The sequence below is a fragment of the Balaenoptera ricei genome, chromosome 18 (genome assembly GCF_028023285.1).
Source record: "Balaenoptera ricei isolate mBalRic1 chromosome 18, mBalRic1.hap2, whole genome shotgun sequence".
Lineage (NCBI taxonomy): Eukaryota > Metazoa > Chordata > Mammalia > Artiodactyla > Balaenopteridae > Balaenoptera > Balaenoptera ricei.
This window is the reverse complement of record NC_082656.1, coordinates 71,678,607-71,705,377: the sequence shown is the minus strand read 5'-3', so window position 1 is coordinate 71,705,377 and position 26,771 is coordinate 71,678,607. Positions and strand designations below refer to the sequence as shown.

At 42.8% G+C, this 26,771-nt stretch overlaps 1 protein-coding gene and 1 long non-coding RNA gene across 4 annotated transcripts in view; one reads left to right on the top strand and one right to left on the bottom strand.

Moving 5' to 3' along the window:
* Positions 1-12,439, bottom strand: part of FARP1 (FERM, ARH/RhoGEF and pleckstrin domain protein 1) — a 291,438-nt gene extending 278,999 nt beyond the window's left edge. The window contains exon 1 of one of the 2 annotated variants that reach the window (XM_059903280.1): positions 12,077-12,439. The gene's annotated coding sequence lies outside the window, so the exon portion shown is untranslated. The other variant, XM_059903281.1, reaches the window with a different exon arrangement.
* A 239-nt stretch (positions 12,440-12,678) lies between these two features.
* On the top strand, positions 12,679-26,029 carry LOC132352648 (uncharacterized). 2 transcript variants are annotated; one of them, XR_009498820.1, is made up of 3 exons: positions 12,679-13,492; positions 15,455-15,658; positions 25,716-26,029. It is a non-coding gene; the product is annotated as an uncharacterized LOC132352648 (long non-coding RNA). The 2 variants fall into 2 exon arrangements; XR_009498819.1 differs by lacking the exon at positions 25,716-26,029 and having other exon boundaries at positions 15,455-15,846.
* Positions 26,030-26,771: the final 742 nt, after the last annotated feature.

Genomic DNA, 26,771 nt, shown 5'->3' with positions numbered 1-26,771 from the left:
GAATACAACTCAGCAACAGAAGGGAAAGAATGATGGTCACAGCAACTTAGAAGAATCTCAGAAACATTTGTGTGAGTGAAAGAAGCCAGTCTCAAAAGGTTACATACTCTGTGATTCCACTTATAAGACATTCTGGAAAAGAACAAATAGTGACAGAGCAAAGATCAGTGGTTAACAGGGGTTGGGGCAGGGGACAGAGGAGGGTGACACAAAGGAACAACATACGGGAATTTTTTAAGCTGCTGAAAATGTTCCATATCTTGATTGTGGTGTTGGTCATACAAATCAGTACACGTGGTAAAACTCACAGAATAATACACAGGGGGAAAGAGTCACTTTTACTGTACATCCTTTTTTTTATTATTATTAATGCATATATGCTTTCCTTCCAAAACATCTTCAATTCCTTTTTCTCTTAAAAAGAAATATATCCGTTAAATCACCTTCAGGGCCTAGAGCCCTGTAGATTTCCAAATCTAAAAAAAGAAAAACGCTGATCAAAAGGACTTCTAGGGCTTCCCTGGTGGCGCAGTGGTTGAGAATCTGCCTGCTAATGCAGGGGACACGGGTTCAAGCCCTGGTCTGGGAAGATCCCACGTGCCGCGGAGCAACTAGGCCCGTGAGCCACAACTACTGAGCCTGCGCGTCTGGAGCCTGTGCTCCGCAACAAGAGAGGCCACGATAGTGAGAGGCCCGCGCACCGCAATGAAGAGTGGCCCCCGCTTGCCACAGCTAGAGGAAGCCCTCGCACAGAAACAAAGACCCAACACAGCCAAATAAATAAATAAATAATAATTAAAGGTGTTAATAATTTAAAAAAAAAAAAAAAAGGACTTCTGCAAGCAAGTTACTTGGAATCTGTGATGTGTATCTCAGGAGTCCACCGTCTCTCAAATAATTCCATTCATTATTTTCCTCGACAGCTGAGGACAAATCTCCCACTTGCATGTCCCTATGAACAGTCTTGCCTGGGAGCAAGCAATCTTTTAGGAGAACATTGATACAACCTCACAGGTCCTCAATAAACATGTGCCAGGTGAGTAAATGTTGGGGCTCATCCCTGAAGTCACAGGAGATTAACTGTATCTGTCCCCAGACTGTCCCAAAGGCAGTCTGACGGTCTCTGGGAAAAATCAGCCCCCCACTTTGGGCCACTCTCTGAGCACGAGGGTGACCACCCACTTAGACGCCTCTTGTTCTGGCAGCCCATGGAGTTAGCACCTTTCAGGGTCAAAAATGTCTCAATTTGGACCCCGAAAAATATATGGTCCCTTTGAAGACGAGGATTTTTCGGCCTGTTTTGTTGACTGATGTGAATCTCAAGAATAGTGCCCTCCGGATAAAAGGTGCTTGACAGATCTTTGTTAAAAGTGAGATAGATCAGTTTTATTCTTTCTAGCCTGTGAAGAGTTATTGAGAATCTCATGAGTTGTGATTTTCTAGCTGCCTAAGATCCTATGATAAGATTTTCATTAATCCATCAAAGAAAGGCTCTTTTCTAAGTACCTAGAAGATACAATAGAAGTTTGAGACATGGCCCCTGACCTCCAGAAACTAACTCTGGGGGAAAAGGCAAAATTCATACATTGGGGAGTAAATAACTAATGATGTGAGATACTCTATGGATAAAACCAGTTATGCATGAGTCAGCTTCCCCAACGCTTCTGTGGATAATCTCAAAAGGTGAGCCAACGGAACTGAGACACAGACATTGCTTTGACTGGGAATTTGAAAAATGGGCATGGCTTGGCTGTGTCACAAATGGGTATCTTCCCTCTCAACGTATGGTTGCCCTGAAACAGCCCTGTTTGCTGGGGACTGATTAGGGCTGCCATGAACTAACACCTTTGCTCACTAAGTGCTTCTGACCAACAACAGAGAAAGGGGGCACGTAAAGAGTCGTCGCAAGTAAGGAGAAAGTAACACACAGGCACACCTCCCATCCCAGCCTACCTGGTGGGCTTCTGCAGGGAACAGTTTTGCTATAAACTCACACCGAGTAGGCTTGATCGATTTCTACCCCTTTCCTCCCATTCCGGAAGGTGTGTCTTGAGTACAAGCGAGAGGAAGGTTGTTTGGGGATAATGTCTACTCAGGGACAAATCACTATGACGCCCCTCACAAGGGAACATTAGGTTAGAACTGCTGCTCTCGGGGCTCAGACATCAACCTTTACGTGATGGGGACCCGCGAGCTTCAGCACAGCCCTGGATGGTGGTGGACCGAGGCCTTTCCCTCCTATCTCTGCCCCTCCTTCCCTTTTGATCCCTCTCCCAGGAGGTTTTTTCCCCTTATTTTTGCCTGTCAATCCTACCCATAAAGGCTGCTGTTCCCCACCCTCACCCCATCCTTGTACACCCCCCACACACACACCCATCATAAGAGGGGCCCTTCATCTGGGCTAAACAGGAGTCCTTCCCCGGAGGGGTGGAGATGGGGGTTCAAACTCCAACTAGGTGATTCTCGATCACAGCAGGAGCGGCATGAATGCTTTATCCCGGGGAATGGAACATGCGTGACGCTGTGACTAATTGCCAGCATGACTGAAGGACCACTTGACTTTCCAGGCGGGGCCATGGATGCCATCCTTCTTGCAACATGCAGGACAGCGCCACCATCACCAGCAAACTGTCCCGAAGTGCCCGTGGAGAGAACCAGGAAAATGAAGCCAATCCCTAGCGAAAAAGCAGGGCATTGTGAGGGCAACCCCACAGGTGGCTGGAGTCTTTGGACCCAGGTCTCCCTTCCTGAGATGACCCACCTCTGCCCTTTCTGGGGTTGGAATTGAGAGCTACGAAATTCCCCTATTCTGCTTCCTATGACTCAAGGTGGGTGTCTGTCCCTTGCAACAAGAGACCCTCTTTTCCATAGATTTATGTACAGATTGTCACTGCAGCCAAATACTGCAAGCAGAAGAAATCACCGATAAAGGGCAACGTTAGGTTCATTATGTAGAACTATACAGGGGGATATTATATAGCCATTGAACATTTTCATTTCAAAGAAAACTCAGTATGGAAAACACTCAGACAATGTTATGGGGGGAAAGTGACTTCTAATTATACATGCATCATTCTCCCGATTTTTAAAAAATGTATGTTTGTATGTATAGAGAAACATACTGGGAATATATCGAATATGCCAAAAGTCAAATTGAAATAAATCAAATCTTAATCTTCATAAATTTTGACCAGCAGGATTGCAAGGGATTTTTACTTTCTGTTTTATAAGTGAATACTTTTCTAATCCTGTTACAATAAACAGACTACAAAGGGAACACTAAAATAAACAAGCTAACAAACAAAACACACTTCTTTATTGAAAGCTCAACTTAAATGCAACTTCCAACCAGAATCCAATGTCTTACTATCCTGAACGCTTCCACGATTACAGTACGTTTTGCAAAGCTCTGGTCATATACCACCTTATATTGTAATTATCTAGATAATTCTCCAATCCGGTCTGGATGCTACACTCTGAGAGCAGGGAACTGCACCCTGTTTCTGTGGCACCAATGGTAACTAGTAATTCAACACAGCTGTTCAATAAATATCTGTTGAATTGATAAGTCCTTACATAAAGTGAAGTAAAAATAAAACAGCAGCGAATATGCAAGTTACCCTGGTCAGTTGACCATCTTGATAGTAAGGGGTGGGGGAAGGACCAGATTTCTTTTTTAAAGTCATAGCAATTAAATAAAAATAGATAGGAATATTGTGGCTCTATATTCTGCAAGTTGTTCACCAGGATATTTTCCGTTCAATTCATTTGCTTGGATTACGGTTATTATAAAATCATTCAACTTTTCTTTACAGGCTCACAAATATCTGTGTCTAATTTTTCAACGTGGTAAATCTTTAGTTTACCCAAAGCCTGACATTTCCAAGCAGTTCACTCTACTAATAACATTGGTCCTCAGGAAGATTTCATGCCAGACAACCAAAAGATCCGGCAAGATTATAAAGGAAGATATGAATCTCTGATTAATAATGGCCTCACAGGGACTTCGCTGGTGGTGCAGTGGTTAAGAATCCACTTGCCAATGCAGGGGACACAGGTTCAAGCCCTGGTCTGGGAAGATCCCACATGCCGCGGAGCAACTAAGCCTGTGCGCCACAACTACTGAAGCCCACGCACCTAGAGCCCATGCTCCACAACAAGAGAAGCCAACACAATAAGAAGCCCGCGCACCACAACGAAGAGTAGCCCCCGCTCGCTGCAACTAGAGAAAGCCCGCGCGCAGCAACAAAGACCCAACGCAGCCAAAAATAAATAAATAATGGCCTCACAAATCTCCTAAGCAATATTAAACATGCAGATAAATGCGATTCTAGGTTGACAGAAATGGTAGGCACTGCCATCACTTTTTTCTTAAAGAAACGAAATATTCCCATCAAGTATGTCTTGTTATCCAAACCCCAAATGGTCAATGCTAAGCAGATGTCCTGCAAGGCCATCTTAAGAGGAAAAGGTGAAAATCATGCAGACTTAGTGACAAGATTTGCACACATTATCAAATACGTAAAGTCCTTAAAAATAGTTCATCTCTCACAGTGACTTGACGTGATCACTAAGCCACTTTCCATATAATTAACAGTAATAAACTCTTTTTCTCATACATAATGTTAAATGGCAGATGAAAGATCAAATCTTCCAACCTGTCAGAACGGCTATCATCAAAAAGACAAGAAATAACAAGCGCTGGTGAGGATGTGGAGAAAAGGAACCCTCCAGCACTGTTGATGGGAACGTAAATTGGTGCAGACACTATGGAAAACAGCATGGAAGCTCCTCAAAAAAATTAAAACTAGAACTATCATACAATCCAGCATTTCTACTCCTGAGTATTTAAAGAAAACGAAAACACTAATTCAAAAAGATACACACACCCCTATGTTCACTGCAGCATTATTCACAATAGCCAAGACATGGAAACAACCTAAATGTCCACTGACAGATGAATATATAAAGAAAACGTAGTATATATACACAATGGGATATTACTCAGCCATAAAAAAGAATGAAATCTTGCCATTTGTGACAACATGGATGGACCTGGAGGGGATTATGCTAAGTGAAATAGGTCAGACAGAGAAAGATAAATACTGTATTTTCACTTATATGTGGAATCTAAAAAACAAATGAATAAATGTAACAAAACAGAAACAGATTCACAGATACAGAGAGCAAACTAGTGGCTGCCAAAGGGGAGGAGGGTGGGGCGATGGGCAAAATGGGCGAAGGGGATTAAGAGGTACAAATGACCTGTTATATAATAAGTAAGTCCCAGGGATGTAATGTATAGCACTGGGAATACAGTCATTAATACTGAAATAACCTTTGTATGGGGCATAATCTATAAAAATATCAAATCACTATGTTGTACGCCTGAAACTAACATTGTAAGTCAACTATACTTAACTGAAAAAACAAAAAACAAAAAAAGACAAAATTTTTTTAAAAAGAAAGATAAAGTCTTCCAATTAATGTATCAGTCAAGATGCTTTGGATGGCAATAACAGAATTAGAAAGTGGGGTGGGGAAACTTATTGTCTATTACACTAAGTCCAGGTCTGCGTTATTTGGTATACAAAATTAGCTATTATTTAGTGTAGTAAGCTCCAGGTGCAGGAAGGTCAGTGACTAAGTGAGGCCCACAAGAACTCTGCTTCCATCTTTCAGCCCATCATCCTCTCGCCTTCATCCCAAGGCTAGTCACAGTTTTGGCTGCTGTGGTTCCAGGCATCACATTCGGTCCAGCCCTTGGGTCTCTCTTTCAGAGCGCAGAAATATTCCCCAGATCCTTCTTCAAAGACCAACAAATGTTGGAGGCTTCTGAGAAGCACTTTGCTTAAGGACAAAAGGAGCGTGAAGAAGGCTGCGCCATTATTGGCCCGACGACACCAAATGTGTAAGAGTAAAAAGCGTGGAGCTGCAGCAGCCCTTCGCCATAACAGCCAATCAGGCTGCAGCAGTCTAATTAACCACTAGGCAGCAAGCCAGAGTACAAAAAGCAACAAGCCGGGATGGCAGGGTGGAAGGACAGAAAGAACCTGGGTCCCGGGTGATTCTGTGAGCTGAGGCATTGAACCGGGAGCCCCTTCCTTCTTATTATTACTTGAGGCAACTAATTGTTTGATGACTTTCACTGCTATCAGTCAAAGATTCTATCACTGGAAGATAAATGCACTCTTGGAAGTTTCCTTGATGTTTTAGGAAAAGAGCACCAATAACTTGCCCAACATCACATTTTAACACCTATACTCCCAACTCTTGTCACCTTTGATCCCAATCTCTAACTTCCGTATTCTAAAATGTCATGGGGTTTTCATTATACAAATTTTTAAATTTTAGTTATTTATTTATTTTTCTTTTCCATTGTGGATTATCACGGGATATTGAATATAGCTCCCTGTGCGCTACAGTAGGACCTTGTTGTTTATCTGTACAATATAAAATAGTTTGCATCTGCTAATCACCTCCTCAAACTCCCAATCCATCCTTTCCCCACCCTCCTCCTCCTTGGCAACCAGAAGTCTGTTCTCTATTTCTTTGAGTCTGTTTCTGTTTCAGTCATTACAAAAATTTTAATTCAAGTCAAGCAATATTTATTTACCTTCTATGGGCAGGAGAAACAAAAATCAGGAAAACGTACTTTCTGACCTGACAACAATGCTTGTTATCTGGTTCAGAAAATGAGGAGAGTACATAAATAACACTATATAATTCATGCCAAAATAGAGACACTAAACTCCTTTTACAAGCACCTACGTATGCCATTCCAACCTCTTTTTAGAATGTTACATCTTGCTTTTACCCAGGGCTCCATTTTTTGTATTGATTTCAAAAATATTTATTTTCCACAATCTTTCTGTGTGCTAAAAGAACAAACAATTCAATTTTGAATTTCAGAAATTTATTTGATCATAACCTTAAACACCTCGTTTCCCCAGATTTTCAAAATAAGCAGGGTTTGTTTTTTTGTTTTTTCATTTTCATGTCTTTTCAACTCAGTTTTAGTTAGAAAAGAATAGAACTGCTCCATCCCCATGAAGTAAATGGAGACTGACCTCTTGAACAAAGCAATATTAGTCTATGTCTTACACACAAAAATGTGTTATTTTTCCAAAGCTGAAAAAATTCCCTGACCTTTAATAAGTTCAATAAGTAGACCATGTACAATGTTTCCCTAATAACTTTTGCTCTTCAAAAGATACCACTAAGAGAGGAAAAGATTAAAAAAATAGCCTGGTAAAAATATTAATACATAGATCTAACAATGAACTTGTATATAGAATATACATCGAACTCCTATAATTGTAAAATAAGATGACATTAAGTATACGCAGTTTATTGTATGTCAATTATACTCTAAAGCTATATAAAACAATCAGACAAATATCAATGAAAAAGAACAAAGTGTTAATGGACACAGCACAAAGGAAGATAGACAAATGGCCAAAAAGCACAGGAAAACTTATCATTTCCCTTTCAGGGAAATATAAAATTAAACCACAAGGTGATACCACTACACATCTACCAGAATGGCTACAATGAAAAAGATGGATAATTTCAAGTGTTCATGAGGATTACAGTAGGTGGAACACTCATATATCACTGGCGAGAATGTAAAATGGTACAAACACTTTGGAAAAACAGATGGCAGTTTCTTATAAACATACACTTATCATAAGACCGAGCAATAAAAAGGAAAACAGATCTCCGCACAAAGACTTGTTCACAAATGTTCATAGCAGCCTTATTCATAACAGCCCAAACTGGAAACAGCCAGAGTGGCCAAGGGTGACCAGATCAACAAACTGTAGCACATCCAGACACCGAAATACTACAGGGCAACAGAAAGGAACACACTGATAAGATGATGGAGGAAGGGGGAGGGAGGAGGGAAAAGAAGCAGATGGGGGAGGAGAGAGGGGAATAAAAGTAAAGGAGAAATTACATCTAGACGTACTGAAACTGCAGCACTCCAAAGGATCTTAAAGGCAGCCAGAGAGAAAAGACAGATTATTTACAAATAACAGCCCAACAGTGGACACTGCGACAACAACAATGGAACCAAAAGAGAGTTGATTAATACAGGATCAACAATCCAGAATTGCGCGCCCAGGTAGTTTATCATCCCGGAACAAATTTAAAGGCACACAAAAACTGAGGTTACCCCCAAGAGATGCTCACTAATGGAACTTCTAAAAAATATACCTCTAAGAAGGAAAGGGAAAGTTATCCCAGAAGCTAATTTTTTCAGGTAGGTTTTACTTACTTCTTCATGCTTTTATTGTCTGATTTTTTTTTAAATGAGCCCGTATATTTTTTACAATACCCAACTTTAAAGGTTAGTTTAAATTGTTAAATTAGAACAAAACAGAAATGAAATCAAATACCACATTTTCAAATTCCCAGAACAACAACTTGTCAGGGCTAATATCAAATTTCCCTTAAAAACCTTAAAGAATAACTTGAAAGGACATGAAAATTAGGTTTACTTATTCACTCAACAAGTATTTAGAAAGGGTTTGCTATGTGCCAGGCACTATACTAGATCCTGAATTAATACGATGAGAACAAAAAATGAAAGTCATATAATACTGGATTTATAAGTCTTCTAAGATACCTTTATGAAAAGGCCAGAGTCTACACACAAAGTGGAGTTATTCTTTGGTGAGGAATATTACATAATAGAGAGTTAAAGGTAATCCAGTTTGGCCTGAGGCCCTTTTGTTTGAAAATGTATGCACAAATATGACCATTTTACACATGACATTAATTCAGTGTAAATGATGAATTCCCATATTAAATTGCCCATCTTGCCGTCTGATTTCCATCCCACGTTGAATAAGAAAACTGCCTGAGTTCATAGGCAGCGCTGACCATGGTGAGGCACATTGTACCTGACGGTCCCTGGTTTGTTTCACAAGTGTCAAAGGCCTAGAGCACCCACATTTCATGTGTACCAAGTGTCCACTTCTGCTCAAAGTATCCACTTGGCAAAACATTTTTAACTGACTTAAACCAGGAGGAGGGCAGCCTATAAAAAGCCAGTTTCTCCACTTTAAAATAAACAGTTTCTGGGGGCTCCTTGATTAAAAACAAAGGCAGCATTTGGCATAAAAGGACTGGTGAAATCAGTATTTCAAGTAATTTTGAATGGAAACCGTTGGGCTCTGCTCTTCCCAGACATGTGGAAGTGCTTAAGGCAGTAACCTGGCGGAAGCAGAGGGTGAGGGGCCTATGATGAAGTGAGGCCACAGCAGAAACTCTAACCATTAAAAACCAAGGAAAAATTTTTTTAAAAAGTTGATCCACCGCTTCCCATTCAATAGTCAGGCTTGGAGAGCCCTCCTTTCAATCAAAAGTACCAAATAATATGAGAGGTGCAGCCCCAGGAACCTTTAAAAGCCCACCCTCTTCCCTCCCAGGCAATGGTAAGCAACACTTGGAATACCTGTGCACCCAAAGTAGAAAGGACTTGAGTGACTGTATTTGGGGATTATAAGAGCCCTTCTCTTGTCTGTAGCATCTTCAATTCAACGGGAAAGTGCATTTCACTAGGCAGGTCTCTGAAATAAGCAAGGCCACTTACGAAAGCCTTTGCTGTCAAAGCACTAGCCAAGTACCTACAAATCCATACAACTTTCCTCATCCTCTGCGAAAGCCATAATGCGGTCTTTCCTAAAGTGTTCAGTATGCAAAAATCGGGCTCCTGTCTCTTCTTCAGCATTCTCTAACCTCCTCAAGGATGGAAAAAGGTTTTCTTTTCTGATGTCTATCACGGGCACCCTCCTTATAAATATATATCATTTTCCAAATGAATTAAACTCTTCTATGAATATTAGAGCTCAATGAATATTAGAGGATGAATTCCACTTTTTTTTAAAAAAAACTAACCCTTTCAATACTATATTCAATTCTTATCTTCTTAAAACCATTTCCTTGGACAGTTTCTTAAATAAAAAGCAAAACAAAAATATTCACCCAGGTTCCTCATGGTCTTAAGATAATTATGGCATAACTGCAACATACCAGAAGAAAATTATCTAGGACAGATTTTTAAACCTCCTTTTGGTAAATTTGGCCCGCAGAGTACCATTAGTATTCTATTAAGACCTAAGGAATTCAATCCCTGTATAAAATTCCAGAAAAAGACTAACTATGTGAAAAAGGACATTATAAACCTACCTTCAGGATTCCCACAGGGGAAGAACACCTTAAATGAAAAACCACACCCCAACTCACAGGGGGCATGCTACCGAATCTGTGGCCCTGTGGAGCACAGCTACATAATCACCAAGTATTTCAAGTTTCTCGTCCACATAAAAGAAAGAAGAGATTCTGGGAAGCACTGGGCTAGCAACTCACTATTTCCACCAACACCTCGCCCAGTAAGCCAGCCACTGGCCAATAATGTGTCTGTCTCTTCGTTTTACCCAGAAGCAGCTCTATCAGCCAGACATTCTAAGAACACAAACGTTCCATTGTGCTTGGAGTAACTCCAATATTGGTGCCTTGCTGCAGAACGATGCTGCAGGAATATAAAGTGAGCCATGTGGATGCTGAACCCATCATCAGGAAGTGTCAAACCCAGAAGACCAACCCCCCGGAAAGGCTGAAGGTAAACCCCCGGCCAGAAGGCTGTGGAATGTGGGAAGACAGCCAAAGGTAGGAGACTTCAGAAGGGCCTGCTTGATGGCAACAATGAGGACAATTTTTAAGGCAAATGTCCCAAAGCTCTCAGGACCAAAAAGGCCTTTCTTCCTCCTTTCTGTCCTGTTTAGACTGAATAAGAAAAGCAAGACAATGCTGGAAGATGTTCTGGAATGGGCTTGGCCAAGTCACCACATGCAAAGCACAGTGAACCTAACCCACTGCTAGGCTGGGGTTTGGCTCTGCTGAAGACCCTGCCTGCTGGGTGGGGGAGATGGGGGTCCCCAAAAGCCATGGCTAAGGGGGAACCGTGAAACAGGGGAGGGCGGGGCTGAGCAAGTCAAACCTGGGAAACTAACAAGAAAGACATCAACAACAATAATAAAATGAAACAGCCAGAGGCCACCATGGTACTCCAGAAGAATCAGAGACAGGCTGAGCCGGCTAAACTGTTCCAGATGAAAGGCAATCTCTCCACATCTCAAGGGGCTGATCTGATACCAGGGTCCCCGTTTCTTTGTGCGCCTCACCTCCCTCGTTTCTGGGGGATCCTGCACAGACTCCAGCTGGGCTCCAACTGCCATAAACGACATCTAGACTGATTACGGGGAACTCATTTTTTTCCCCTCAAACAAAACACACACACACGCGCACACACACACACACACACACACACACATACGCACACACTCTCAAAGGTCTAGCAGGATCACACAGCTAAAGTTTCCGCAACTTAAATCGTAAAACCACAATCAGAAGTTGTTGTTTGGAAATGCTCACCACAAAAATCTCTGTCCTTTGCTTAAAAAAAAAAAGAAAGAAAAAAAAAACTTTGCTCTTCATAAAGGTTGGCGGCAAAGAGGGACAAAATCTAACTTAGGCAGAGGGCGTGTTCCTCTTTGTCACCCACCGGGGTCCTCGCACCGGGGTGGGCGAGCGGAGGGCACCCGGCAGCGCGGTGGCACCCGCGCCAACGGCCACCTCCCCGGCCCGCGGTCGGTCTCAGGGGCCGAGATTGCAGCCGGAGGTCCGGAAGCCGCGTCCGGCGCTGTCAGCGCGCCGGGTGGGATGGGAGGAAGAGGGGGAAGGGCGCCGCGGGGCGGGGGAGACGAGGGGGGACGCGCGCGGAGCCCGCAGCCCGAGTCCCCGGAGGTGAGAGGAGGGTGCAAGGGGCGGCGCGGAGCCCGGAGGCCCCCGAGCTCCGGCTATTGTTGCCAGGCTGCCCCCGGCCCGGAGAGCGACTCTCCCGCCTCAGTAGGGGAAGCCCGGTCCCACCCGCCGCCCCCTCCTCCGGTCAGGACCCGTGGGCTACGCAGCTACCTCCACCCGCGCCCCGGTCGGTCGGCTCCGGGCGCCCGATTCGCACAAGTTGCCGCCAGTCCGCCGGGATCATTGTTCGCCGCGCGCCTCCTACCTCCACGGCGCAGGCGGCTCCGGCTCCCACTCCCGGCCTCCGGGCTCCGCAGCTCCGAGTTCCCGGCGGCCGAGGGCGCGGCGGCTCCGGCTGCGCGTGCGGCGCGGACGCTCGGCTATTAATACCCGCGGGCGGCGGGGGCGGCGGCGGCGGCGCGGACGCGCGAGCGGGGCTGGCGGTGGCCGGCCGAGGTCCGAGCCATCAAAGGTGGCGCGGGGAGGAGGGGAGGGCGGAGCAGGAGGGGTGGGTGGGGAGCGGGCTCAGGGTCGCCATGGCCGCCTCGACGCCGGGCCGAGCGCCACTCGCGCGGGGAGGAGCGGCGCAAAGCGGGCGGCGGCCGCGTCCCCGCCCCGCGCGCCAGCCGAGCGCCCGCAGCCCTGCGCCCGCGCCGGCCCCGCCGCCTCCAGACCGGCGAGCGGGAAGTGAAGGAAGGCGAGCCCCTCCCCGGGCCTGGGCCAGCCCCTCAGCGGGGGGGAGCCCGGGCGCCGCGCAGCCCGAGCCGCGAGGACAGCGGGAGAGCCACAGCCCCCTCCAGCGTCCGCGCCCGCGACCTGCGCGCCGGCGCGCCCCGCCCCGCTCCGCCCCGCCCCGGGGGCAGGTGCGCCGAGGGGCCGCCCGCCCGAGCGCCCCTCCCAGGCCGGGGAGCCCACCTCCGACCCGCGCCTTACTTGGTCCTACGGCCGGAGCCGGTCTCTCCGCTCGGCGCCGCGGGGCCGAGCGCAGGAAGCTCCGCGGAGTGCGCTACGCCACCAGGGACGCGCCAGTCCAGCCTCTGTGGTTGAAAGCGAGCTAAGGCAGCGGGAGACGGGCGCACGGGCAACTCCAGGAGCAGCTGGAGGAGGATCGGTGGCGCGGACTCTGCAGGTCGCTGTTGAGGTTGTGCAAGGGGGAGCCCCGCCCGGGTGCCCACCTAGGACTTTACGTTGTCGCGCGGACAGCGGCGCTTCGCAGGGACCAGCGAGCACCACCCCTTCCCCGGCGCCACAGGAGCGGGCTTCCGGCACCACCCTGGGCTACGAGGGACTTAATCCCGGAGGGGCAGTTGTCACCTCCCCTCCCCCCCCCCTGCCGCGGCCCCGCGGCCTCCACCCCCCGCGAATCCCCCGACAATCCCCACCCCTACTCGCCCCCTCCGAGGACAGGAGCAGTGCCCCGCGGGGGAAAGGAGTGAAATAGGTTAGCAGGTTTGCAGATTCCTGTTCAGAGCTCCCGGAACTCTTTGGAGGAGGGAGCAAGATTCAGGACCCAGCAGGCAGGCACCTAAGGGGGGAAAGTCCCTGTCCCCCCCCCCCTCCAGCTGGGAGCTGCCGCTTTACCACCTCCATCGCCCTTTCCTCAGCCCCTGCCCTTGCCCTTTCTCCTCCTCGCTGTGGATGGGCCCGCTGCACGTGGAGGGAAAAGGACGCGCGGCAGAAGGTGAGAAACGAAAGCGACCCTCTGCTAGATGCCGAGGCTAGTGGGCACCCGCCCCTGACGGCCGCTGACCCCAGAACCCTGGTCGTTTCGCGCCTTAGAGAAGTTTTCGACCTCCAGCCTGGAGGCAGGTTTCTTGGGAGAGGCCACGACTGAACTCAGGAGCAGGACAGGGGCCCCTGTGGGACAGTGGGTCCACACGAGAACACGGTGCCTGAGAAGGACGGGGGCACCCGTGCGTAGCTAGTGTGAGTAGTTTCTGGAGCAAAGAGACATATTTTGAGTTTGAGGTGGTGAACTGTATTTTTTTTTTTTTGTAACGCCTGTATATTTGGAGAAGGTGGAAGTAAAAAGGGTCATCTGGGCCTCAAACCTGAAAAGAACAGCAGATGGGAAGTTTGTCATCGAAGAGAAGCAATAGTGGGCTGGAGGCGTGGCTCTGGACAAACCATAGATCAGAGGTTTCCGTGATTCTCTGAGTGTGCTTCTCGGACCTGTAGCGGTAGCAGCACCCGGAAACTTTAAGAAATATAAATTCTTGGGCCCCTCCCCAGACCTACCTTATCGGGTTCTCCCACCTCAGTGGGCATCAGAATTGCCTGGCGAGCTGATTCAAAGACCTGCTGAATCAGAAACTCCAGGAAAGGGCGTCTGGAGTGGGCTTGAGAATGTGCCTTTGTAACAGGTTCCCAGGGGGCTCTGGGCCCACACTTTGAGAACCACCAAATTAGAGTACTGGGTCTCAGGATCACAGAATCACCTCAGACTTGAAAACAACCCTCAACGCCCAGGCTTCACCCCAGCCAAATATATCAGGATTTCTGGGGTGGGAACCCAGGCATCGGTATTGTTAAAGTTCTGGAGGTGATTCCGGTGCATGGCCAGGTCTGTGGCAGACCTGGGATTCTGGTAAATGCAGATCTGGTTTAGTAAGCTTGAGGCACGATATTTCTAACAAGCCCTCCAGTGCTGTTTTTTTTTTTTTTTTTTTTTTGCTAGTCCGGGCACTTCACCCAGTAGCAAGCCATACCTTACAGCTAAAACCGAAAAACTTGTAGAAATCACAAAAAATTAGAAAAGTGACATTTACCCAGTCACTCTCTTTGGAAGACATTTTCCACATGCTACAGTGTTTATTTCATCTTCTTTTTTTTTTTTTTCATCATCTTCTTTCCATGTCTGGAATAAAGTTTGTGTCGTTTCACTCTTAGCATGTGTATGATCATAATATTGAATACATAACATCTGATGCTGGTTGTTTTTTTTGATTTTGAGGGAAGGTGACTTTTAAAGGACGCAGTCTGAGGCTTTACAGGCAGAGGGTAGTAGCCAGTGGGGAAGAAGGAAAAGAAAGACGAGGGCAGGTTTGGGGGCTCCCGCTGGGAGAGCCAATTCCCTCAGTTCCTTCCAGCTCTCACAAACAAACATTCTGGGTTTTGTACTTAATCTCATTGAAAGTACTTTTTAAATTCCTTTACCTAAAAAGCCAGGGCTACCTGGCCTGGAAAATCTGCCATCTAGAAAATCAACCCCTGAAAAACTGAGGTGTTTCCTTGTCATTTTGTGTCATTTATGCCTCGTTTTCAAATTTCTGATTATAAAAATGTATAATTACCTAGGTCCCCTTTATAACCCATGCCATCAGGTTACTTAGAAATCTTCCTGAATTAAGTAGTTGTCCTGTTCTTAACTTTTCCTTTTATTGATTTTAGCTATTTTTTATTACAATAAATGTGTGTACATGATAAATTAAGAAATAATTAAACAGTATAGAAGGGTATTAAGTAAAGCATAAAGCACATAAGGAACCCTTCCCCACATCTGCAATTTCACTTCTCAGAAATCATTTTCCCATCAGTTTTTAGACTTTCAGAAACTTTCTAAGCTTAAACAAGGGCATGTGTGTAAATCTTTTATACTCAAGTGATGACGTGTCACAGTGAAATGAAACTTCTTATTCCACAGTTACCACCCCCTCCCCCCAAACACACCACCACCACCAACACGTTTCTGGGTCGGAGAAGTCTCTCTGTTGGGGGCAGTGCTGATCTCTGGACATGAGACTATGAGCTGTCCGTTACATGAGGACCACTGTAAGCAAGAGGCCGCATGGTGGTTCTCCAGCTGCCGGTCCCAGATCCCTCACCATCTCAGACCAGGAACCAGGGAGTGAGTAAAGAAGTGTTTTGGAGAGGGTTCTCTAGCCCTATCCCGTTCCTCAGCCATGCTGGCCACACCCTGCCTTTTCGGTCCTACCAGCTAAGGACACCATGAAGCAAAGAAGAGCCATCTCTGTTGTGCCCTTTCCAAATTCCTGATCCTCAAAATCCATGATAAAATTATTTTATGCTGTTAAAGTTTGCATGGCTTTCTATGAAGCAATAGATAACCAGGATACCCACTAATCAACTGTGCTTGAGAACGCTTACTTCTTACACTTTTGTTTTTAAATTTATTTATTTATTTATTTATTTATTTGGGCTGCGTTGGGTCTTCGTTGCTGTGCGCGGGCTTTCTCAAGTTGCGGCGAGGGGGGGCTACTCTTTGTTGCAGTGCGCGGGCTTCTCATTGTTGCAGAGCGCAGGCTCTAGGCGTGCAGGCTTCAGTAGTTGTGGCATGTAGGTTCAGTAGTTGTGGCTTGCGGGCTCAGTAGTTGTGGCTCACGGGCTCTAGAGCACAGGCTCAGTAGTTGTGCCGCACAGGCTTAGTAGCTCCGTGGCATGAGGGATCTTCCCGGACCAGGGCTCGAACCCATGTCCCCTGCACTGGCAGGCGGATTCTTAATCACTGCGCCACCAGGGAAGTCCTACTTACACTTTAAGCCCACACTGGGTATTGGCAAACTTTTAAAATTTGTCAGTTTTATAGGTAAAATGGAAACTTACTTTAAAATTATCCATTGATGTTTCTTTATCCATCAATTTTTATATCCTTTGCTCATTTTGCCCTTGGGGAGTTTGTCTTTTTTGTTGATTCTTAATATCTTTATATTGATAGTTAAGGAAATTAGCCCTTTGCTATCATATAGTGAATATTTTTTCTGTTTTGACTTTGTTTATGGTGCTTTTTTTGCAACAAGAGGTTCTTAACTTTTGTACTGTCAGATTTATCTGTTTGCTTTTCTGTTTTCACATTTCTGCATCATGCTTGAAAAGTTTTCCCCACTCAAGGCTTTTTAAAAATCACTATATTTTCACACTTTAACAGTTTTATTTTTATATTATAAAATCAATGTATACAGTATTTATTTGGGCATAAGAAATGAGACACAGATCCAACTTTTCTTTTTTCCAAGTGGCTAAACAGACACCATTTAAATAATCCATCTCTTCTACACTTGTTTGAAATGCCGATTTTGTCATATAGTAGAGTCCATATTCTTTTCCACTGATCTGCCTATTCTTGTCCCAGTAACAAAATGTTCATAATATATTTTACCCTCTGATAGAACTTATGTTCTATAATTTCAAAGTTTTCCTGGCTAGCCTTAGTATTTGTTTTTCCAGATGAACTTTAGCATCATTTTGTCAAGTTCTAAAAATAATCATACTGCACTTTGATTAGAATTGCTTTGAAATTTTAACCCTCAACTATAACTCCTTCTAAAGTTTCTTCTTTTCTATGTACAGTAATAATAATAGCTAAAACATATAGCTGTTAGAACTTAGTGAATGTTAACTCATGTAACTGACACATCAACCCTGTGAAGTAGGAAGTATATTATTATGTCCATCTTACAGCTGAGGCTAAGTAACTTAGCCAAGTTCACATAGCTAGTAAATGGCAGAGAAGGTGATTCAAACTCAGGCAGGCAGACTCCAGAGGCGATGCTCTGAGTGGTTATGCTGTGTTTTGCCTCTACATTCATAAATCTAAGACAGCTGGAGAAAAGTATTAAACACGTACTTCTTTTAGGATAGAAAATAGAATAGATAAAAAGTAAGGACTTTTGGTGATATTTTTTCCACTTCACTTTCAAAAGGAGACATTTAGGAGGAAACCAGAGGAAGGTCATGGATTGGAATCATTTTGAATCTGGCCTGTGTTCTCACCTTTTGATTTTCAGAGAAGGAAATGATACCTAAGGGGAAGGTATATCATTGTTGATGGTTACGTGAAGCATTTTTCATCGTTCAGAAATGCACTGAGAGTTGAAGTAGGAATGAGCAGGAAAATGTGTGTGTGTGTGTGTGTGTGTGTGTGTGTGTGTGTGTGTGTGTGTGTCCATGGTCAAGATAGCAAATCTCTTCGGGCTGTAGGTATGTGCGATAGCCCATACAAAATCACTCTCATGCTTAGAAATAGGCAGTAGGAATTCCATATGTACTTGCATAATTACCCCCTTCTTTAAATTGGACCTCCACACATTTTAAGGCAAAAATAAAGAAAAATGTTCTTCCCCACCCCACACTCCGCCCCAACAATTGCTGCTAAAATCCATAAGCCTAATGCACACTGAAGGATCATCAAAAGATAAATTTTTAAAGGAATCACCTAGTTGCTCCTACCTGGATGGGATGAGGGACAGCTGGTCACAAGGACGCCTGCATCTCCCAGCTTTACTTCCCTCAATGTATCTAAGCTAAAGGCAATGAGTTCTCTCAACTCCCAAATTACCACCACCTCTGGGGGGAAAATCTTTTTGATAAACTGGACGTTAGCAGCTTCTTTATCCTCCTGCATGGGATCAAGCCTGCTTAAATGCAACTCCTAATTCTTGAAAAGAAAGTGAATTCAATCTAAAGCCACACCTTTTCCCTAAGCAGTGGAATGGTGCTTTTCCGAGCAAGAAGAGCCCTGTTCTTTAGCTCATCAGTTAAGGGGTTGAAGATGAACAAACATAGCAAGAAACTGGTACTTGATTGAATTATTCCTTTTTATCCTTTTCCTACAGATTGAGACTACTAGTGAAAAGGAGGAAATAAAGGCATATCATTTATGAAATAATTTCTATCCTTTAACAAATTAAAATCCCTATCATACATTCAAACATAACGTAAATAAATGTGCAATGCCTTGTCACAGAGCATCTCTAAATATTTCTGTTTTATGTCTGAATGAGGAGTAACCAAGAAAAATGGACCTAAATGACAGTAATCTGAAGTTAATTTTCTTACAGTTAGAAGTTTCGCAACACCAAAAGGAGACAGAGAGAGAGAGAGAGGATTTTCCTTTCCTAGAAATGCTTAAAATTAGAGTAGATTTGTGTATTATCAGTGGTATACTCACTGTGAGACTGAGAAATTCCACTCCTATGTATTTACCCAAGAAAAACAAAAACCTATGTGCGCAAAAAGAATTGTACGAAAATGGTCATAGCAGCTTTATTCATAAAACTAAAAAAACGGGGTCGAGAGACAAACAGACGCCCATCAACAGGAGAGTGAAAAAGTAAGCAGTGGTATAATCATACACAATGGACTTACAACTCAACAAGAAAAAGAAATGGACTTCTGATAAATGCAAAACACGGATGAATCTCAAAAACATTTTGCTGAGTGAAAGGAACTTTACACACAAAAAAGTACATATTGTACTTTTCTATTTGTATGAAGTTTTACAACAAAACCAAATACATGGAGAACAACTCAGAATGGAGGTTGTCTTTGAAATGCAGAGGGTGAGGACTGGAAGGGTACATAAGAGAATTTTCTGGAGTTATGGGAATGTACCTCGATAGAGGTTTGGGTCAGACAGATGAGTTTGTCAAAACTTAGGGAATATACACTTCAGATTTGTGCATTTCATCATATGTAAACATTATCTGAAAAGAAATGAAACAAAACAAATATTGAACTCTAGTTAATGATATACACGCTGAGGTATTTAGGGGAAAAGTGCTGATGTCATTTACCTTGAAATACATTTAAAAATAACATCAATTAAAAATGGGCAGAAGACCTAAATAGATATTTCTCCAAAGAAGACATACAGATGGCCAACAGGCACATGAAAATATGCTCAACATCACTACTTATTAGAGAAATACAAATCAAAACTACAATGAGGTCCCACCTCATGTGGGTCAGAATGGCCATCATTAAAAAATGTACAAATAACAAATGCGGGAGAGGGTGTGGAGAAAAGGGAACCCTACTACATTGTTGGTGGGAATGTAAATTGGTGGCGCCACTATGGAGAACAGTATGGAGGTTCTCAAAAAACTAAAAATAGAGTTGCCATATGATTCTGCAATCCCACTCCTGGGCATATATCCAGACAAAAGTATAATTCAAAAAGATACATGCACCTCTATGTCCATAGCAGCACTATTCACAATAGCCAAGACACGGAAACAACCTAAATGTCCATAAACAGAGGAATGGATAAAGAAGATGTGGTACATATATATAATGGAATACTACTCAGCCATAAAAAGAATGAAATAATGCCATTTGCAGCAACATGGATGGACCTAGAGATCATCATACTAAGTGAAGTAAGTCAGAAAGAGAAAGACAAATACCACGTGATATCACTTATATGTGGAATCTAAAATATGACACAAATGAACTTATGTATAAAACAGAAACAGACTCACAGACATAGGGAACAGACTTGTGGTTGCCAAGGGGGAGGGGGAGTAGGGGAGGGATGGATTAGGAGTTTGGGATTAGCAGATGCAAACTATTATATATAGAATGGATAAACAATAAGGTCCCACTGTATAGCACAGGGAACTATATTCAATATCCTGTAATAAACCATAATGGAAAAGAATATAAAAAGTATATATGTACATATATACGTATAACTGAATGACTTTGCTGTACAGCAGAAATTAACACAACACTAAACCAAATATACTTCAGTAAAATAAATTTTAAAAAATAAGGCTGATTGATGAATGGCTGGAGGGTTAGATAGAAGGACAGATATCTGATGAAGGAGAATAAAATCTTAATAGTAGAAATTTGGTGGTGGGAAGCATGTTCACTATAAAATTCTTTCAACCTTGTCGTATGTTTGAAATTTTTATAATAAAATGATGAATTCCACTCCTAGGTATATGCCAAAAGAAATGAAAACATATGTCCACACAAAAACTTGTACACAAATGTTCACATGAGCATTATTCATGATGGCCAAAAAGTGGAAACAGCCCGAATGTTCATCAGATGATGACTGGATAAACAAAATGTGGTCAGTATGCACAGTATTATTTAACAATAAAAAGAAATGAAATACCGATACAGGCTACAACATGGATGCACCTTCAAAACATTATGCTAAATGAAAGAAGCCAGTCGCAAAAGACTAAATATTATACGATTCCATTTATATGAAAGGTCCAGAGGAAACAATTATATAGAGACAGAAAGTAGAGGTAGCCTTGGGCTGTGGGGATTGGAGGGAAATGGGGGATGATTGTTCATGGGTGTGGGATTTCTTTTTAGGGTAATAAAACTTAAAATTGTGGAGTTGACTGTGAAACTTGGTGAATATATTAAAAGCCACTGAATTGTACACTTTAAATGAGTGAATTGTATGGTATGTGAATTATAACTCAATAAAGCTGTTATTAAAAAATACTGGAAAAAATTGTTAGGATTAGCCCTATTATCACAATCAGTCTCCCTTCAACTACAGATTTTTTTTTTGTAGTGATGAATATAAAGTCTTTATTAATTTGAATTTGACTCATTTGGAATCACTAATCATTCATGCCACAGATTTTATCTCATCTTTTTTTTCAGATCTCTCACTCTAGATAAAGCAGAAACATCCTTATCATATGTTCTAAATGTGTATTTTAATACAAATTTCTTAATAATGAATACCTAAATTCATGAAACATATGAACCTGGTATTGATCTTTCATTTGTCAAGCTGATTCTAACTGAAGGACTCAGATTCTAGCAGATGGGTTTTCGTTTGTTTGTTTAACAATTCTTAGTTACGAATGTCTTAGGCAAGGGCGTTAGATATGCTTGTACACTCCCTGCTGGTCACCTTGGTCCCTGTGACGTCCCAGAGGGAAAGGAACATGGGAAATGAGTGCGTGTAAAACGAGGAAGTTATTATATATTTATATATTGAGGCCACAGGTTCTCAAACTTGGGTGCATATTGGAATCACCTGGGGGGCTTTTAAAAAACACTAGTGCCTGGCGCCTCCTCCCCTTCGCTGAGATCCTGATGTCTGGGGTGCAATCTGGGCATCAGGATTTTTTAGAAGCCCCCCCAGGAGATTCTAGCGTATAGCCAGGCTGAGAACCACTGACCTAGGACAATATCCCGAGCTCTGGAAGAGCCGGATTGGATCAGAACCTAAATCCAAATAGTGGGATCTCACCCTTCTCTAAATGGTCCCAAGACACAAGAACCCCCAGCAAGAGTGAGTGTGTGTTAGAGAGAACAACATGGCAGAGCATGACTTCATCATCCTCTTTTAATTTTTCAAAAAGAGAATACACAACATGATTTCAAATCCAACTCTATTAAAAAGTATTTCATGAAAAGCTTTCCTCCTATCCTGTCCCCCTGTGGCTCAATTCTCATCCCCCCTCACACCCCCAAAGAGGTCACCACTACTAATGGTTTCTTCTTTATCTTACTAGGGAGCTCAAGTCAATCCAGACACAGTATATGTTTTTTGTTTGTTTGTTTGTTTGTTTTTTAATCAGTCATCAATTTTATACACATCAGTGTATACATGTCAATCCCAATCACCCAATTCAGCACACCACCATCCCCACCCCACCGCGGTTTTCCCCTTGGTGTCCATACGTTTGTTCTCTACATCTGTGTCTCAACTTCTGCCCTGCAAACTGGTTCATCTGTACCATTTTTCTAGGTTCCACATACATGCGTTAATATACGATATTTGTTTTTCTCTTTCTGACTTACTTCACTCTGTATGACAGACTCTAGATCCATCCACGTCTCAACAAATGACTCAAATTTCGTTCCTTTTTATGGCTGAGTAATATTCCATTGTATATATGTACCACATCTTCTTTACCCATTCGTCTGTCGATGGGCATTTAGGTTGCTTCCATGACCTGGCTATTGTAAATAGTGCTGCAATGAACATTCGGGTGCATGTGTCTTTTTGAATTACAGTTTTCTCTGGGTATATGCCCAGTAGTGGGATTGCTGGGTCATATGGTAATTCTATTTTTAGCTTTTTAAGGAACCTCCATATTGTTCTCCATAGTGGCTGTATCAATTTACATTCCCACCAACAGTGCAAGAGGGTTCCCTTTTCTCCACACCCTCTCCAGCATTTGTTATTTGTAGATTTTCTGATGATGCCCATTCTAACTGGTGTGGGGTGATACCTCATTGTAGTTTTGATTTGCATTTCTCTAATAATTAGTGATGTTGAGCATCTTTTCATGTGCTTCTTGGCCATCTGTATGTCTTCTTTGGAGAAATGTCTATTTAGGTCCTCTGCCCATTTTTGGATTGGGTTGTTTGTTTCTTTAATATTGAGCTGCATGAGCTGATTATATATTTTGGAGATTAATCCTTTGTCCATTGATTCGTTTGCAAATATTCTCTCCCATTCTGAGGGTTGTATTTTCGTCTTGTTTATGGTTTCCTTTGCTGTGCAAAAGCTTTGAAGTTTCATTAGGTCCCATTTGTTTATTTTTGTTTTTATTTCCACTACTCTAGGAGGTGGATCAAAAAAGATCTTGCTGTGATTTATGTCAAAGAGTGTTCTTCCTATGTTTTCCTCTAAGAGTTTTATAGTGTCCAGTCTTACATTTAGGTCTCGAATCCATTTTGAGTTTATTTTTGCAGACACAGTATATGTTTTTATTTCCTTTTTTTTTTTTTAAACAGAAAAGGTAGAATTTTATGCTATTTTTTTTTCTGGGAAAATCTTAGAAATAATTTCATATCAGTACTTAAACAGCTTTATAATGCCTGCATGGTATTCCATTACATGGGTGCACCAAAATTTATTTGAAAAATCACTTATCGATGGGCATTTAAATTGTTTCCTATCTGTTACCATGAATACCAATGCTCCCGTGAGTAACCCTGTCTGTGCCATTTTGCACACACATGAATATAACCACAGGAGAAATTCCTAGGAGCAAAATTGCTGGGACAATAGGTTGTGCCTTTTTAATTTTGATGAACATTGTGAAATTGCCCTCCGTAGGGTTATTGAAATTGATGCTTAGATCAGCAACGTATGAGAGATCTCGCTTCCCCCACTGCCTCACCAGAGTGAATGGTCACACTTCTAAGTTTTTTGCCAATCTGATAGGTTAAAAAATGGTAACTCAGTATACTTTGGTTTGCTCATCTTTCTTCTTACTTTGAACTTGGATGTCTTTCCCTATGTTTAAGGTCCTCTCGTAGTTCCTCTCCTGTTGTTGTTCAGTCAGAGCCTTTGTGGCTGAGCAGTGGCAAAAAAGAAAGATAAGATCTCCTCACCGCGTATGGTTTCACCTCCGTCCACACCATCCAATAAGTTAGCAGTTCTGGGAGGAACGAGGAGGTGGGTAGACAGATGGACAGAGAAGTGGATGTCCTCCACCTTGACAAAAGGGACTCATACTGTTTACACGCCCGAGGCATCATTATCCACAGTATTCCATTCATTCCTATAATATTAATTGAATGTCTCCCATATGCAAAGCATAGCCAATGGATATAAGATGAGAGAACAGAGGAATTAGGATGTACAGCTCAAAATCCCATTATAGTCATAGAAGTTTTTATACCAATATTCCTACATTGTTCTTTTTTATGGTATCAATGTGCAATTGTACCATCATTAGCCATAGTTAAACTACCATTTCATACTTTAACATTTTCCTTGCATTAAGCTACTTCAAACTGAGTTAATTATCCAAAATTCAAAATGATGCTTCTATATATGCAACTTTTACACTTTTACCATTTTCCCCACAACTTAAAAGTACAAAGTTTCTGATTTACACTTTACTATTTCCCCCAGGCCTTTTCTGACTTGAGAACTTTATGTGTGTCTATTCTCTTATTTAGTTTGGTTTCTTTTGGTATAAATTAAAAGACCTAATAAGGACTTTCTAATGGCATCTAGTCAACCCCCCAGGCTCCTTGCTAGACAAAGGCTATCAATCTTTCTCAAGGAAAGTACTTCCATGTTCTCAATAATTCTCCCATTCCATTGTTTATGATCTAGCCATCTAAACAACTTTCCATTACCTATCACCTCAAAATTATTTCATTGACCATCTTAACGTAATGTGATGCTGATTACTCCTAAATTTTTCTTCAGTTCTCAGAAATTACTCATCAAAACAGATTCACACTGTAATTAACTTCTGACTTTGATTTTTCTTTTCCATAGTGGATTAACAGATTTTTTTTCCCCATAGTGGAAACAACTCTTTATTTGTTTCCAAATTCAGGCAAAAAATAGTTAAATCAATTTCTATTCCGAACTTCATCCCACCAGGCACGAAGAAACTCAACCCCAGTCATGGGGGGTTTACCTCACCCCCTCCCCTGCACTTCTTGCAGGAATGTAGAATCCCAGCAGCTCAGATAGCATCCAGGTGTTAGGAGACCCTCTGGGGACCACATCACTGTCCTGGGCTGCATATGGGGTCAATGCAGCTGCTCTGTTATTTCCATGTGCTGCTTAGGGCAGGGGCAGTGGTGGCAAAGCTGGGAACCACAGGTGAGGTGGGGTCCCTGCTGCCTGCAGGACCACAGACCACTTTTCCTTCTTAGCTTGGAGGAAATCCCTTCTCTTGTTTCCTTTGGAAGCACTACCTCTCTTTGGAGTTTCAGCTTTTGAAAATCTGAATATCTCCAAAAAATTTCCATCATCCATTTATATATTCCTCAAATACCTGAGAGTACATCCTGTGACAGGATACATGACAGGCAGGGAGATGCACTAGCTGGCAATAAGCACGATATTGCAAGGTAAATGCCGTGAAGGTGGGACTTGGGACCTGCAGGTAAGTCCACCCAGATAGACAGGGCATAAGAAGCCTTCCAGAAGAAGGTACACTAAGCTAGGACCCAAAGTGTAACAGGGAAGAAAAAAATCTGACTCCATATTAGATCTGTTTCTTTTCCTTTAACCCTTGTGCCTTGTTGTCTGTGCTTAGTCATGCTGGCTCTGCACTTTTGTAAAAGAATGTTGCCTATAGCCTGAAATATACAGGATAGCCTATTCTCAAGGCTCTGATCTTTAAGAGTATAATACTTTTCCATTCATACAGAGATGAAAAGTTGCAGAACAGTGAATAACATTTCTTTTGTTGTAGGTTTACAGGAACATTGTGACCTGACCTACATGGACAGCTGTGAGAACAAAGGATTCTGACACCAAGAAGTTTGCAACAACTAACCATGCCCTTCCCTCACCTTGCCTTTAAAAATGCTTTGCTAAAACCCTTCAGAGAGTTTGGGGATTTCTGGGCACAAGCCACCCACCTTGCATGGCCCTGCAATAAACCTTTCTCTGCTCCAAACTCCAACATTTCGGTTTGTTTGCCCTCACTGTGTGTTGGGCACACAAATTTGCATTCGGTAACAAAAGGGGTAGGAAACAGGTAGCAGGCTTGGTGGGTAGTGGAAAAGCAGGGTGTACTCCAAAACTACTCTCTTCAATCCTCTACTCAAATATTTGTAGAATTAATTACACCTTGTAGGATCTCAAACCTTGTTGTCAAGTGTCTCTGAGAATGTTTGAGTTTAAGGACAACCCTCTTTTCTGTGTCAGTGGAGCTTTTCAGGTATTTTTAATACAAAACAATAGTTATTTCCTACTTAATGTTTTTTTTAATTGCCTCCTAACTGCATTTGATGGTATATTCAGGTAAAGTTTGTCCTTAGAGCCATCTGTTCTAAGACTGAAAGATAACCTACCTTGAATGAGATTTTGGCGGGGGGGAGCTATTATGAGATACAATTAAAATCCTTTTATTATTTGCCTTTTCTTTTACCTAAACCCTGGGAAAATTGGGTCCAAGCTACATTGATTGATGGACCTTAGAATGATAAGAGTTCATCTGGTTACTTAGTTTGGTCATTTTGTGTGAATTCAATCTTATAGCATTTTCATTATGGGTAAACTGAGTGTTCTGTATTGTCCTAAACCACAATGAATTACAAAAGGTTGATTTGGGAATAACACAATTTATTATCAATCAACCCACAAAGCTCTACAATGTAACCCAGGAGAGTATGTTGGAGGGAGGAGAGACAGATGCTTTCATAGCAAAATAAAGCCAGAGTATTTACAGCAAAACTGGAATCAAAGTTATGTTAATACAAAGAATGTGTATTATTCTAGTGGACCAGATGGAGGGGAGGAGAGG